At 41.2% G+C, this 13,273-nt stretch overlaps 1 long non-coding RNA gene across 1 annotated transcript; it reads right to left on the reverse strand.

Annotated features, from left to right (window-relative positions):
- Nucleotides 1-1,196: 1,196 nt before the first annotated feature.
- LOC145453322 (uncharacterized) lies at nt 1,197-2,341 on the reverse strand. The gene is made up of 2 exons (XR_013919724.1): nt 1,922-2,341; nt 1,197-1,444 (listed from the first exon to the last, which is right to left on the reverse strand). It is a non-coding gene; the product is annotated as an uncharacterized LOC145453322 (long non-coding RNA).
- Nucleotides 2,342-13,273: the final 10,932 nt, after the last annotated feature.

Genomic DNA, 13,273 nt, shown 5'->3' on the forward strand with positions numbered 1-13,273 from the left:
TTCAATGCCCTCCGATGTTCAACGTCATGTAAAATCGCTGCTCTACCATCCAACTGCTGTCCTGTTATTGTCATTAAGAGAGAATAAGAAAGCTCGAAGAAATAACATTTTAGAATATATATTTTTGTTACGTGACAAGAAACATTGACGTTATCAACTATAAGGCACAGTTATTCGATTGTTCAGAATAGCACAGCACAGTTTCATAAATTACAACAAAAATAGATGCACACAGTGCATTTATCGAATGGCTTAAACATAGGTATATCTGATATTGTAATTTGCATAAACATGAAAATCCCTTTTTGCTACATATTGACTTGACTTAAATGCCTTCCGTTGACTAGGATTTTGGTTCTTGTTATTCTGAAGTTAGATGACGACAAGTCTGGCATGATAACAAAAGTTGTTTATGCAGTTTTCAAGTGTTATAGTAAATGAAATATCCATACCCTGTATAAAATTCTCAGTGATATTATGGCGTTGGTATCCTCATTGAAATTTAGTCACGACTAGTATCAGAGCTTTTAGGAGTCCATGAAGAGGTGAGGTATTTAAGCTGTTCAAAATCCTGCTTCTGTAATACCCATCCGATGACACATTGTTATGATGCTCGGATTCGATCAACTTCTTCCATGATCACCTCGACCGTTGAGGGAAGAGATGGCGATGTGTAAGTTCGGAAATTTGTTGAGTGAAGGGGATTGTTGGATAGTCGAAAATTTGGATTTGAATGAAATAGTATTTACGGTGAGCACAACTATAATAAATAAACAAAGAATCGGTCACCGTAAATACTATTTTATTCAAATCCAAATTTTTCGACGGCAATAACTCCGCTTCCACTGGTTGGAATTGAACCAAATTTGGTGAGGATCGTTTCTATAGACAGCTTAACACTTTCATGGGGTGAACAGAAAATTTTCAAATTTTTCATCATTTATTTTTATATAATAAATAGAAACTTTCTTCTCCTGTAGCAAAGCGGTTACTGGCTGGAATTGAGCCAAATTTTGTGTGTAGGCTTAAATTAGGTAACCTAACAATTTTATCAAGTAGCCAGTACGATTTGAGAAAAAAAGTCATTTTTGAAGAGCCCTAACCTATATGCTTTCCCTGTAAATCAGGATTACACATACCAGCTTGTAAATTCACGTACATCCATATACCTATCGCAAAGCAACCCGATGCAAAAATATCGCAACATTTTCTTCACATCCCCAAAACGACATTGGAACAAACTGTATATTCATTCATGACATCACGATGAAGTGGTTATCGATGGAAAAATATTGCTGCTGGAGGTCTAATTCTTCTTTAGGAGACATGCAGTAACACGAGTGGTCTCAAGAAAACGTGAATTAATTCCACCACCGGCCAAACTTCCAATTGTTTCTTTTTCTCGTTCTCATTCCTTCTGAGTAACTAGTATCTTGCAGTTCCACTAAAAAGAATTCATGCGTAAGTCGCTATACAAAGCAAAGTTCCTAACCTGGACAGTGGACATGACATTATAAAGACTAAGACAAATAGGCTAACAAAAATATAACATGTTTTGAAGTACCGGTACTGGCACATTGTGTGATGACGGCTCCGCCTTTTACATGACATAGCAGAGATTCATCACTTACTTTATCTCTGTATTGAAGCAAAAGGTTCCTAATTTAAGGTGGCATGTGTAGCAAACAAATCCAGCAGTGTATGAAAACATCTCTATGCTATGGCCCGAAAATGACATTACCAAGCCAACAGTTTCAACTCCTCCGCGGCGGACTATGTGGTCACTATATAAGTCGACAAATATCCCAAAATAGAACAGAGAATGCGGCGAATGAAATATATCAATCATGAAATCCAAGTCATCAAGGGCTGGTGTGTAGAGTCAGATATTCACGGTAACAAATACTATGTAGTACTGTACCTTTTAAGATGCGTATTCCATTCAGCATTCCTAGGAATCTTCAACGATCGTGTCCACTTTCTTCAAGCACAACAAGCTTCGCTCCAACCTTTGCTCAAATCAGAGATGCCACTGAGATATTTTGGAAAAACCCAGATTTGGACGTTGAAAAAACCCAGAAAAACCCAGATCCTATATTTCACTCAAATTTATATGATATAGCTGCAAAACAGTGACTAAGAGTCATCAATGACAGTTATACGGACATAGAAGTTTTAGCCCTTGATATTGAAATACAAACTTTTCATTTTCATACTATACATTTTGCTCAGTTAAATGAGCAAATCCATCGAAATATGATGCTTTCGTCTCGACACATTGCTACGGGCAGTCAATATGGAGGGGGGTCAATACGTAGTTTATGATATATTCGTAATGTTTGTCACAATGCTAATCCCCATCTATGATGAGGATGATTTTAGGGTAGTTCCAGTGACTGTGAGCTGTCCAGATAGATTAAAAATAGCTTTCGATTCATTAAACCTGGGATAAGCACTTTCATCTGGGATGTTTGGTCGAAAAGGAAACTGCCAGGTCATGAAATTAAGGGTAGGCCTACATTTGAATTTGACAAACCCCTCTTCCTCTGAATAACTTGCCCAGGTGCCCAAACTGTCTCTTTGAGTGTCCTTGTTGAAAGTGAATATACTCTGATGTCAACATCGTAAATTAGTTAGATAAACATTTGGTCTTTCCATGTGCATTAATTGCATACTTTACAGCAGTTACATACTATTTACTGACACACAACGAATTTGTTGCAGCGCTAGCATTCAAGTCCTAAATCGTTTTGAATTGCAAAACAAATGCTCCAGAGTTGCCTTGTGAAAATGACTTTCTGCGACCTAGTAGTCAGTATTCAATTAAGCTCTCCCATCACGCCAACACCTCTCATTTTAATAGTAAATGGGTCTCTTTAGACTCAATCACAGTAGAATCCGTCGATATTATAAGATCTTACTAAGCTAATAATCAATTTTGCGCCGTAAAATTGACCTGACAAACATGATGTTGAAAAAAAAAACAGATTTCAAGCAGAAAAACCCAGAAACCCAGGTGATGCTCGAAAAACCCAGATCTGGGTGGAAATCCCAGGAGTGGCATCTCTGGCTCAAATCTCACTAATGGCCACTGGCCAGACAACACTCGAACGATTTCGAAATAACTGGTATTCATCCGCTGACACATGACACCAATAATATTTACTGGCTACGTTATAATGTTTGATCTAGGTCGTTTTTTTCCATACAGAAACATTTATCATTACATATAGTCCCTTTTTCATCTAATTTCGTATAAATTGATATTTATTCCATGTGTTGTTCACTACTTACTGTACTTACTTAACCAGACGTTGCTTGTGATGTCACAGTTGTGCGTTGATTGTTTACTACGAATCTCAGAAAAAGCAGTCACCTAATGTAACCTATTACAGGTCGCCTTGTCCGCCATTAACTGAGACGGCGGTGCTGATATTTCTAGTTTCCCCGAGCAATATTATACATCCTGAACTAATTTTCTAACTTATCAGCCTTATCCGTGACGACGAATGTAACCAGCGAGACTGGCCGTACAGCCATTGCCTCAAAATATAATATGGCTACGGTGTACCACATTAGCTACGATTCTCAGTTATTTCTTGTACTCTACTAAGCTTAAATTGGTCCTATAGGGACAACAATTTCGGTATGACAGACCCCAGTCTCGCAAACGAGGTTCAATCAGGTCAAATCACCTCTAGAATGATATATCAGTAACATTCAGTTCTACGTATACATTGGCTGCAGCGATTTTGAAGCTAGTCAATTTTGCCAATAGCCCGGTAAACTGCAGTAACGAGTAACTGTCAGTAATTTTGCGAAGAAATTCTGGTAACTTACTTTACAGCTATATTAAGGTAATATTACATATCAAAATGTAAAATTACAAGCTACGCACAGTAATTGGCTGCGACCGGTAATTCGTGGCAAAATTTACAGAGATTTCCCAGTAAATCTACCAGATTCTATACAGTGTTTAATTGTCCATATAGGCGCCTAAATGACTGGCGCTGAATGTTCTTGTCTTGGCAATCTGAACCTCACAAGACAAATACCAATCCGCAGGAAAGAAAATTATATGCCAGTGAAGAAATACCAATCTGAAATCGTGTGATCTTTCGGTTTAGTATAGGTTTTGGCAATTCTACATTTTTTGATATAGCAGACAGGAGGTCACGAAATAACATCATGTAAAGAAGTCATACCTAGGGGTCCGCTCCCCCCCCCCCGAAGATGTTTAATTTTACGGGGTCTGAAGTTTCAAAGACACCTCTCACTCAGCTCTACTGGTAAATCTGATTACGTGGGCAAAGAGGACAACCATACAATTCCCGATCTTATTCACCGATTTTATCATGAATTATCGAAATATTCGCGCGTCGCGCTGTCTCACTAAACAGTACAACTTTAATTTCGTGGCAAAAGCGGACAACGTGATGCGGGGTCAGTTTATCACCCTATGGGAGCCCGGGGTCCTGACGAAGTGCTGTTACGTTCCTGCCAACGGGTATACCCCCGGAGATGTTTAATTACTATTGAGGGGGGGCTATATACCTTTTCAAACCTCACTCATCTCTACCGGTAAATCAGATTACGTGAACATAGACAGGATGAAAATTGATAGCAATACATGCAATTCCTGATCATATTGACCGATTCAGTCATGAAACTAAAGAAATTTCTCGCGCTTCGCGCGTTTAGGCGAGAAAAGCTGATTCACTCAACGGACACCCAATGCAGCAGATAAGTAGCGGTAAACAGTGTACAGTTTGGAAATCGCGCCAGCGCAATAAAACTACTCCGAAATAGCCATGATGACTGTTTGGGTCCGTTTCATAGCCGTATAGTATTCGTGCGGCCCCGACCATACTCTGAAATTCCAAATTTGGCCCTCACACCGAAAAAGTTTGGGAATCTCTGCCTTACACGGTACAATCACTGTTAGACTTTGTTATATTGTCCACTAGGGACTTATAGTTGGATTAATGAACAGGCATGGTGCAAAAGGCCTTAAATTGCCGAGAAGCACCCTCTCCCACTGTACATACATACATACATACCATCCCTACAACTCATATTATATAACGTTCATGTGTGGTTGTGAATCACAACACTAGATAGTATCATCCTTTATGATACGATGAAGAAATATTCTGACGATTTCATTTTGCAGACCTCAAATACAAGTATATTTAGATATTCATTTCGTGCACAAATCTTCAAAACTTATTTATGTACTAGGGGCTCTCACTCTCAAAAGTGATATACAGGGCTTCCTTCTTCGATTTTGACACGCTTTGCGCTGCGGGATATAATACCAAATTCGAAACATGTTGTTGAATATACCACTAGCAAGCATGACGGCAGTGTTTTAACTGGAAATCGGCGATCTAAAAGTACCAGTAATTCGTTTTACATGAATGATAATAACCCACCACATTTATGAAAACATAGCAAACATCGCCGCGTAGCGCGACCAAAAATTTCGGGATTTGACATGTTTTGTGGAATGTTCATTTGCTCTGAATACTCATTAAGGATAGCTCCTACGACCACAACATCTGCTTCGAAGACATATTTCTTCAGCGCCCCCCATATCGCCCCCTGAGCGTTTCCGCCCCCTTCAAAATCGCCAGCGCCCCTTCGGGGGCGCTGGAGGCAAGGTTAAGAACCACTGATGTGAAGCAACTATGATCCTTTCTTGGCCTTGTGTGTTACTATCATCGATTTGTGATAGACAGCGCAACTATATTGAAGCCGCTTTACGATATTGCAAATCAATCATCCAACAAACGCAGACGTATTGTATGGTCTGACTCTGCATTTTCAGCATTTGACCGCATCAAATCCGATCTCTCGGGTAATGCGTTACTTGTCCATCCTATTCACGACTCGGACCTCTCTCTTGTAGTGGATGCAAGTGAAGTAGGAATGGGTGCAGTTTTGTAACAGCAACACAAAGGTATATGGTCACCTCTTGGGTTTTATTCGAAGACCCTTAATCGTACCCAACGAACGTATTCAGCATTCGTTCGCCAGCTCTTGGGAGCGTATTCTGCTATTAAACATTTTCGCGTTCAATTGAAGGGCAGAAAATGTCAACTAATCACCCATAATGATGGTCTTGTTAAAGCATTGCAGAACCCTACTGAAAGACTCGTCGCGTGCCAATCATGACAATTAAGGTTCATCACTGAGTTTACAAGCAACGTCCATCACATCAAGGGATCGCTGAACACTGCAGCCGATACCCTTTCAAGATTAGAAGTCAATGTGGTTTTCCCTGATACCGTACCGATTTCTGCACAGATGCTGTTTCACGCCCAGAAGGACGACGACGAATTGCGAGATGTACTGTTGAACTCCAACGAACATTCTTTGGATCTTGCGGAGGTAACAGTTGAAGGGTTGAATGGCCCCGTTATATTCGACAGGTCACTGCCTGGCAAACATCGCCCGTTCGTACCGCATTCTTTGCGCGGCGCAGTGCTCAACGGACTTCACAACATTTCTCACCCTAGCTTTCGAGTGACTACGAAGCTGATAACGGATCGGTACGTATGGCCTCGTATGAAGCGGCACATAACTGAGTTTGTTCGACAGTGTCTTCCGTGTCAGCGCTCGAAGATAACCCGGCATACTCGAACGCCAATAACCAACCTTCCAGTGCCCTCTGAACGTTTTCATACCGTAAATGTTGATATCCTTTCCTTGCCTAACAGTTACGGTTTTTCATATTTATTGATGTGCATTGATAGATTTTCTCGTTAGCCGGAATGTATTCCTATGTGGACGGTTGTCAGCAGATCATTATGTTGCTATTTATTGCGCAGGTGGATCTACAAATCGGTTACCGGCGCGATAAACGCTGCCGGTCGCTTCCATTGCTCGCCAGCCCGTGCGCTAGACAGCAAGACGTTCAGTTCCACAACCTGGGAATGGCAACCAAGTTTTGTTTTGGGACGCTGTCAAAAAATACGGAATGCCGGACGTTTTCATCACGATTTTTCGCCCTACCAATGGACATTTCCGGACAACGAAAGTTTCGTGACTCTCGGACGTGACCCGACTGGTCTCGCTGCCATCGAATCTTTGCATCAAGGACATGTTCTCGAAGAAGTCCTTGGCAAGTATGTCTCCGGTAAACAAAAGAACCATTGGATAATACACTTTGCGCAACAGTCGGACCGGTGCCAACAATGTTCACACCTATTTCTATAGCTAAGTCGTACTTTTCTTACAACTTTACAGTGTCTTTTGAAGACAGTTGCGAATTTCAAAAGCGTTGAACCGGAAGATGTATCCGACGAGGCTATCAACAGTAAATTGCAGACGTTTACCTCCGAATGGTTAACAAGGCCGGCAGTTGCAGTCTCTGAGTTTGCCGAAACGTTGCTTCGCAATCGCAATTCCACGCCTGCTCTCGAGGATATCATGGATCCGAGAGCTTTCCAACAGTTTCATGCGCATCTGAATTCCGTCATCAACGAGGTGAGTCCTCTGTGGATAAGCCCGGCGAACCCAGCTGGCGAGGCAACTCTCACGAAAGAAGACGTTGTGGCGAGATCAGAGGTGGTCAGTAACGAAGTACTTCTACTTTTTGGAAGTACTCAAGTAGTTTTGCTCTACTTCTGGTACTTACTCGAATAGATCTGATTTTCTCTACTTCTACTTCTACTTCGTGATATTTTGTGATCTACTTACTTACTTTTCGCTATTTTCAGTTTGTCAAGTAGAAGTAGTTTATTCCCCCAATACGAAAGATAGCCTGAGGAATTTCGGAGCTGTTTTCGCGGATTACCAACATTATTCATAAAATTCAAGTAAATACCGGAAATTTTTTGCGCTTCGCGCACAGTAGTTATTGAGTGACAAATCTGTTTTCACGAAAGTATCAGGGAATATAATTTAGGTACCGCATTGCTTGGTTCCGCTCACACCGCATTGTTGCCCATATCAAATATTTCATCACATTAAATATGGCTCGCCATAACGTTTGAAACTACCGTTTTGCAATCCGGCAATTAAGCCTATTAAGCCAATTAAGCCCTATTACAAAACCATCAAGCAAAAAGAAAGTGGCTGCAGCATTTTTATCGATCTCCGCAAAGCTTTCGACACAGTTAACCACAGAATCTTAAGATACAAGCTAGAACACTATGGAATCAGGGGTATTGCAGCAACTCTACTTGAAAGCTACCTGGCAAACCGCAAGCAATTTGTTAAACTTGGGACATTAAGAACGACTACCAGAGATATAACTTGTGGAGTGCCACAAGGCTCAGTCCTTGGACCGACTTTTTTCCTCATTTATATTAACGACATTGTTAATGCATCTTTATTCCGCACAACGCTATTTGCTGATGATACTCACCTCTTCATAACCTCCAACACTGTCGATGATTTGCATGCATCTGTGAATAGGGAACTCCCAAAAGTGTCGAGATGGCTGCAAGCAAACAAACTAAGTTTGAATGCAGATAAAACCGAGATGCTCGTTTTAAATAATGCCAGTCATAATTTCACTGTGAACATCAATCATAAACAAATCTCAATATGTGACTCAGCAAAATATCTCGGCGTCACCATTGATTCCAAATTGTCTTGGAAGCAGCATATTGAATGCACAATATCAAAACTAGCTCGGTGTGTGGGAATAATGACCCGTCTCCAATCTTTGGTTTCCAGATCAGTACTACGAACCATCTACTTCTCTCTTTTCCACTCGCACCTGCAATATGGAATCGTAGTATGGGGAAATGCATGTACAACATTTTTGTGCAGAATTCGAACCCTGCAAAACCGTGCGATACGGCTGATCTCATCTGTACCTTTACGTACCAATTTATCGCCTTACTACCGTAAGCATCGAATTTTGCGAGTTGATGAACTGTATCGCTTCGAAGTATCAAAAGTTGTTCACAAATATTTTCCAATAGTCTCCCTCCTGTGTTTGATGACTTTTTCATACCTGCTAAACATGTCCATTCCCATTACACGAGATCTTCGTCTAAAGGAAACGTCTACTTACCCCAACCCAATAGCAACCTAACTAAGAGATCTATCGACTACTCGGGACCTATCATCTGGAATGCATTACCATCACATATCCGTGAATTGCCTTATAATAGATTCAAAAAAGCCCTACTTGATCGCCTCTTGTCGTTACACTAACACTGTTGCCCTACCTCGCCCAGACATTGCTTCATTGATCATTTGCTACCATTGTTTAATTTTTTTTTATATTTTCCTTTCCTAACTAAACATTTTTTCACAGCCAGACTGTTCTGAGTCAAGTGTACCTGTTTGATGCTGGTGTGATCAGACTAGATGACCTTCACGGTCTTATCGATCATTCCTATCTAATACCGAATACTGTGCACGCATATTTTCTGTACCACCATCACTGCCGTTTGTTATGTATATTGGTTCGATGAAAATAAAGACTCTCTCTCTCTCTCTCTCTACCTCTCATATCGTAATCTAGCAGCCCATGACGTGCCCTGCTAATCTGGAAAATCCGGCTTTTTTTAACGTTGCACCTGTTTTAGCAGATCACCTTTGAAACTTTATGGACAAAAGACATGAACTATATTTCTACTTTTTAGAAGTGGTATTTGTATATCACTTTCAATTCCGAGTATCATAAATTGAGTTCTAATTACGTTCAGTTCTTTTGTCTGCGGAACATACATACATAAAAGCAAGTGCAATAATGTGTCTCTTTTCCGAAAATAAAGCTACACTAAATATTATTTTTGTGATCCACACAGTATTTGTTATTAACGTATACTAATCGCGCGAAGTGTTGAAACCGTATCCGATACAACTTGTCCGTTCTCTGTTCGCCTAAACTTGGGGCCTTATAATATGGGGTAGGGCGCCATGCCATGATATTCTCTAAAACTGGGTCTTCTAGTAAACAAACGGTTAGTATCGCATTTTCATATCAATACTCTAATTTGCATCCCATGATGCGGACAAATGCTTATTCTGTCGAAAATTGATACCTCCTGGGATGCATCAATACGAATCACCTTATGAGATGCATCATTACGAATCAAGCTCTCTGCACCTTCCGCATAGCTCAATTTGCAGCTTTTGGCAATCCATGTGAACGAATTAAGACTGTTTTCAAAACTACTTACTTACTTGAGTAGATTTAAAGTCAGTCAATTCTACTTCTACTTCAAGTAGTTTTAGGTTGCTTATTGAAAAAGTACTTCTACTTGTACTTGAGTAGATTTTTTTCGTCGGTACTTCTACTTCTACTTGAGTAGCTTTCTTGACTACTTTGACCACCTCTGGGCGAGATTTGAACGGCTTGAAAGTTTGATGATTCAGCAAAACTCGTCGTTCCTGGATCGATATATCGATGTCATGGCCGATTGCGGACACGCCATTTATATAACTCCGATGCACCTGAAAATGATGTCTTTCTTAATGTGAAACAAAGACATCTGGGCTCTGAAGTTTAGATCCCACCCCGATCACGAGGACTTTAAAAAGAACCCGACCCCTCCCTCGCTCTTACGCTGAAATCATATTTACCGGATACATGATCAAAAAAGGATTCAATGCAGCGCCGATCGAGACCCCGGCTCCATTTTGCCACATTTGTAGAGTCGCTCGAGTCAAAATTAGTCCGCCCGTTCGTTTATTCATTAGCATAACTAATTGATATAAAGTTGCTAGTAGCATACTTCATTTTCGTCTTCGGTTTTTTCAGATATAAACATGGAGATTATCAGCAGTTCGTATGATCAGGGCTGTTAAAAAATAACTTTTCTTCCCGGATTCCAGTCATTCACTGATTAAATTGTCAGGTTACCCTAAAAAACGCTGCACACCAAATTTGGTTCGATTCTAAATAAATCGCGCATTATCCACCGATTAAGGATAATCCGAGGATTATCATCAAAAAACTCACATAACTCCGCTTCTACTGGTCAGAATTGACTCAAATTTGTTTTGCAACGTCTTTGAAGACAGCTCAACAATTTCATGTGGTTGGCAGAAAAATTTGGAATTTTTTTATTAATTTTCCATTATAAATTAAAAATTTCAATTTAATCTGCGGAGTCCTATACTTGTTAGAATCGAACCAAATTTGGTGTGCAGCGTTTTTTAGGGTAACCTGACAATTTAATCAGTGAATGGCTGGAATCCGGGAAAAAGGGTAATTTTTGAACAGCCCTTTGATCACAAAAGTGAATTCACCAATCGAATGGTGTCCGTACATTTTTTGCTGAAGAAAGGGTTCTACGCTCGTGGCGTTGTGCTGTCCGATACAAAGGTTACGAAGAATGAACATGGCCGCCTGATGATTAGAATAATACCTAAATCACCGTTCCATAGGAACATCCAATTGCCGGCTACGTTATCATTATTGGCCGACGACTTTCATTCGCCGCGCCAAACTACTTTGATACAGGAGAACGGCAATTTGTTCGTGTCCAGTGTGTCCACGCAATTCCAAGGACATTCTACAGTTGTTGGAATAATGTTGACAGATGACTTCCAAGTGGAACCGATTGTGTTCTACGACGTCGAGCAGGCTTTGATGCCCTGTGGACTCAAGCGGTCCGTGCCCTTGGCGGTCGAAGGCCCGCCGTTCGACGATGTCGTACGAGGCACGGATCGCAGCGGTCGGCGACCTGTACTTTACGTACAAAACCACGACACGCTGCCGCAACCGCCTTCTGGTGCGGTCGTACGTACTCTTGATGGCCCCGCGGGAAGGCCGAGGAGGATCATTCGGGCTCCGGTCCGATTGGACCTTTAGTTTAAATACGTGATGCGTATAAACTTTATGTGAAGTATTCGTTAATTGTGTGTCTTGTGCCCTTTGAAGTATTCGTTTTTTTCTGCTAGCGACGTAGAATTTTGTGCTTTTTGTAATTTAATTTGTTTTGTTTTGGCCACATTTGCAAGTATCATGTTTTAATGCTGTCTGTGTCTTTCTTATTTTTTGCTGGCCACATGTGTCTAGTGTTTAGTACAAATTAGTCACATCGCTCGTTTTCGTATTAGCATAGCTTATTGGTATGAACTTTCTAGTACCATACTTCATTTTCATCTTCGGTTTTTTAGACCTAAAAATGGAGGCCATAGTTTCTTGTTACGATCAGAAGATGATGTTCAGTATCTACCAAGCCAATCGAGTGACGTTTGTGAACTTGTTGCTGAAGGAACAACAAGAAGAAACTTTTCAGCGTAACGAAAAACCTCCTCGCAGAATCGAGCTCAGTCAAACTACCATCGAATCATCCATCGTCACTAAGTCTGGTTAACTCATTTAACACGTTTTTCCGTGACAAGGTGGGCTCTATCAGACAATTTTTGCTTGCTCAGCAAGGCAACCGACACCGATCAGAAGGACAAACAAACGATGAAAATTCCAACGGTGCCGCTCTGGATAATCTATCGCAGCCTACTAATGTTGATGAGATTAAAGAGCTCATATCTGGTACACGACCAAAGACATGCGATCTTGATCCTATACCAACTTGGATTCTCATGGAATGTTTCTCCGACTTAGCGATTCTGGTCGTCGAAATCATAAATCGGTCGCTGTTAGACGGCGTGGTACCGCAATGCTTTAAGCGAGCTGTGGTGACCCCACTCCTGAAGAAGAACACTCTTGACCCCGATCTGATGCAAAACTATCGACCGATATCGCAGCTTCCGCATCTCTCAAAACTTCTGGAAAAGGTTGTCGCCAAACGCATTGTGGACCATGTGACCGAGTACGATCTTCACGACATGAATCAATCGGCATATCGTGCCGGCCACTCGACTGAAACAGCAACGTTACGCGTCCACAATGACATTGCTTCTGCCCTCGACAACGGAAACATGGTCGCTCTGATAATGCTGGATCTCTCCGCTGCCTTCGATGTAATCGACCACGTTCTATTGGTGGAACGGCTCCATCATGTATTCGGAATCTCCGGCGTGGCATTAGAATGGGTAAAATCCTATTTGAAAGATCGAATGCAGTGCGTATCTGTGGATGGTGTCCGTTCGTCAGAGATTCAAATCGAATCAGGCGTACCACAGGGTTCTGTTCTCGGCCCATTGCTCTACCTCATGTACACGAAGCCAGTTGGAGATATTTGCCGTCGCCATGGTTTCTTCCACCATTGCTACGCGGATGATACACAGGTCTACGGTCTTATGAAAAATAGCAATGATTGGGAGAGCGTGTCATCCAAGTTGCAGCGATGTCTTATTGATATTGAGCTCTGGATGACACAAAATCGTCTCAAGT

The sequence above is a fragment of the Botryllus schlosseri genome, chromosome 13, assembly GCF_051294905.1.
Source record: "Botryllus schlosseri isolate E-star chromosome 13, Bs_hap1, whole genome shotgun sequence".
Lineage (NCBI taxonomy): Eukaryota > Metazoa > Chordata > Ascidiacea > Stolidobranchia > Styelidae > Botryllus > Botryllus schlosseri.